Source organism: Helianthus annuus, chromosome 14 (genome assembly GCF_002127325.2).
Source record: "Helianthus annuus cultivar XRQ/B chromosome 14, HanXRQr2.0-SUNRISE, whole genome shotgun sequence".
In the NCBI taxonomy this organism is placed as follows: Eukaryota; Viridiplantae; Streptophyta; class Magnoliopsida; order Asterales; family Asteraceae; genus Helianthus; species Helianthus annuus.
The window spans coordinates 117,321,353-117,325,081 of NC_035446.2; the positions used below are offsets into that span (position 1 = coordinate 117,321,353).

General features: G+C 30.1%; 1 long non-coding RNA gene across 1 annotated transcript; it reads right to left on the minus strand.

Annotated features, from left to right (window-relative positions):
- Positions 1 to 2,004: 2,004 nt before the first annotated feature.
- Positions 2,005 to 3,061, minus strand: LOC110938504. The gene is made up of 3 exons (XR_002591441.2): positions 2,959 to 3,061; positions 2,692 to 2,780; positions 2,005 to 2,134 (listed from the first exon to the last, which is right to left on the minus strand). It is a non-coding gene; the product is annotated as an uncharacterized LOC110938504 (long non-coding RNA).
- Between the last annotated feature and the right edge of the window lie 668 nt (positions 3,062 to 3,729).

A 3,729-nucleotide genomic window follows, 5' to 3' on the forward strand; every position in this document is an offset into this window, starting at 1 on the left:
CACACATACACAAACAATCCATATTCATTGCTTATAACCAAATACTAATTGTGTACAAAGTTATAATTCCAAAATTTCATGACAATCCATATTCATTGCTTATAACCAAATACTAATTGTGTACAAAGTTATAATCTAAAATTTCAAGTTTTAATACATAAATTTAACAATTCAAATATAGTTCACAACATTTTTTCATACAACAACCATAATTCAAACATTCAAAATCATGTGATAGTATAATGAGATAAAGGTTTAATCAAAATTTGAGAGGTCGATTTGCAATTGGGATTCACCAAATTAGTTATCAAATTCAACATAATACAAATTACAACCCTAAAGCACTATTCATACTAAAAAACCCTAATCCGAATACTTGTAGGAGATGCAACTTGCTCCCCTAGACTTTCCCCTGATTAAATACAAAAAGATAGTAATAATAAAATAACATTAAGCCGATCTAATACTTTTAAGACATATGTAATAATTTAAATGTGCTAATACTTATCCGTAACTAATAATCTGTAATATCATCGATAGTCGTTTTGTATATTACCTCTATTTTGATAGTATAGTTCTAGTAATAAATTCCAAAAAGATGACATGAACGTATCTTGACCCGTTAACCAACCCATCCAACTAATGGTTTTCACCTAGTCTAACATTGTATTTACACATCAGAGGACATAATAAATTTAGGAACATATCAATCAATATATTCTTCAGTTGTTTACACATATATAACCAATACACCACCAACATCTATTGAGGTTAGCCAATCACAACTGTGTAAAACAAACATGTTTCAAAAAGAAGAGCTGGCAACATTAACCAAACTAACTGTAGGTTACTCTGAACAGATGCTTAGATGCTTATTTGAATCCTTACCTGTTGCAAAGGGCTATCGAGCTATCTTGGGGAAGAAAATTACCAATGGTTTTCCCATATACTTCACAAGTGGAAAAGTGAATAAGCTACTTGTTATTCTCTTAACAGTACTTAACCTAAGATACAAAGATGACACTAACAATCTATAAATCATACAATACTTCATATAATCAAAACATAAAAAAAAAAACAATCAAATAGTTTACAACATATGTAATGAGATCAAATCAAAGCTATAAAATGTAAAGCATACCATAGGGAGCGCATGGATGAAAAGTTTCTCTAAATCATATCAAGTGGACGGGTATTGTAATCCATCGGTGTGCAAATCGCAGCTGGATTAATAGTCTAAACATGAACACAAAACAAAATTAAACAATTGTTAAATATAATCTTTGCCACTAGCAAGCTGTTAATTACACATTCTAATGTATTATTTCTGTAATTTACACTTCCAATGAAGCAATATTTGTGTTACCATATCCTTAAAGTATTGAACACTTGCAACATAGAACAGCTTAACAACACTCAGATAGATCCAAAATCTAAGTAAAAAAAAAAACACCGACAACGAAAACAATATACATCAGATGCCGCCGGAACAAATACGCCTTATTAAACATGATCTTTGCAATTAGCAAAAGCTAACCTTTTCAGTAGTAACCATAAGTTTAATATCCTGCATAAAAATCATACATAAACAAAGACGACTATTAGTATCTAATGCTACCAGTGGCGAAATAAAATGAAACAGTAGTGTGCTCGCTAAAAAACAACAAAACTTGCAAACACTCGCAAACCTGAATCATTTATAAAAAATAATACAAAAATAGTACATTATGATGTATTAACAAAAACTATTAAAAATAACACTTTAGTCATATAATTACATGTGAATAAACATTTAGACTATCATGTCAATCCATTTAGACTAATTACTATGACTTCACTCATCTTCAAACTTTTTAGATCGACCTAGACATTTACTATATAAAGTGAAATATAGTAGACTCAAACAAAAGATATAACATGATCATAATATGAAAAGCATACTGCATTTTAAATGACAAAGCTTGATGCTCTATAAATAGATTAAAATAACAAAAAAGATGAACGCTAAGCCACCTGGTCATCAATAACTCCAAAGCATTACAAACTTTTAGTCTTTTTTTTGTGCCATCCATGATAAAGCAATACGCCGCCATACATAATCATAAAAAATAGAATCGCATATCTTCAAGCCCATCTGACAAACTCAACAAAATTGCATATATCAATTTCATAAAGAAGCATATTATGTCCTCAACATTATATAAAAAGCAATCATGAAATAAATAGTTGGATAACGCGGTGGAGTCGATTATCACCTAATACATTTTCAGGATCTTAGAAACTTATCAAGAACTCAAGGACATGTTGTTTCAGTATTATTGTGTCTCAAATGGGTGGAGTCAGAATTTTAACTAAAAAGATAATGGGTCAAATAGATCAATTTTTTCCAAAAGTTTTTTTCCACGTACAAATTCTAATATCGTTTACTAAAAGAATTATAATTTTGTAGGCAACAATAAAATTATATTTTTCGTAATCATATTCAACACCTAAACGTATGTATACAACAGTCCTAAAAATCGGAAAACAAATATTTTCTTGAAAGTTAGCCACACCCGGTCGGCCCGTTTTCATTTATACTAAGAAAGTACTTGTTTTAGGTCACTACCCAATCCGCAAACATTGCCACCCCCTAATGTAAAATTGGAAAAAAATTTCACAGCATAATTGAGATAACTACCAACTACTTACATTTAGGTTGCAGCAGGAAATCATTGATCTTTGTCAAAATAATTTACGAAATCGAACACCACATATGTACTTCAACACCCAGGTCGAGCCTTCAAAATAAAAAATACTAAATTGCCAAAAGTGATAATGAAGTAGCCCTTAGTAGTGTATAGTGTTTTTAGTAAGAACTTCAAAAGTGAGAATGAAGTAGCTAATTATATGATTCTCTTGAAAATTAACATTCATTAAATATACGAATATGTACAAATGAAAATGTGGAAAACTTACTGCCTCAAATTCATCGAGGTAAACAATTTAGCGTCTGTAGTAAGTGAAACTCGGAATAAACATCACTTGGATCCATGCAACTTCAATTCCTTCAACTTCATCACTCCCACTAAAAAATTAAAATCGAAGTAAAAAAAGAACAGAAAAAATAAGATCATTATGGATTGAAATAAATACAATCTACAAATTTAAAAAAAGGAAAATAGTATGGAAGTCTTACACTGTCTTCGAGGCACCTCTTTTCAGCAATTCAATACATGGAAATCTGGTAAATATTCTCACTGTGACAAAAAAATGTTTTATGAATGGACACACCCCAAATAACATTATATGCTCCTTAACTAATCATTATTGTGATGTGTACAACTAATTAATTAAAATGTATTTTTTTTTTTGAACGGCCAACAAAAAAACCTTTATTAATATTTAGCCAGCAGCTAACACCAAAGTTTACATACACCGAGATACCTAATTAACCGAATTAAAATGTATTACCTGTCTAGAAAGCACAGTTGTGTCATCCAAGCGAGCAAAGGCGGTGGCGGGAGCAGGATCCGTCAAATCATCGGTAGGCACCAATAAGGTGTCATATATATATATATATATATATATATATATATAGGGAAAGGTTCATTTGAGAAGAAAATTTAATTGACAAAAAAAGAACAAAGGGTACAATTATAAAATATTAAATACTTTTTCACTTATCTCATTTATTATCATCTTTGAATAATTAATTAGTCATAAAAACTATCACCCTTCACAGTAATG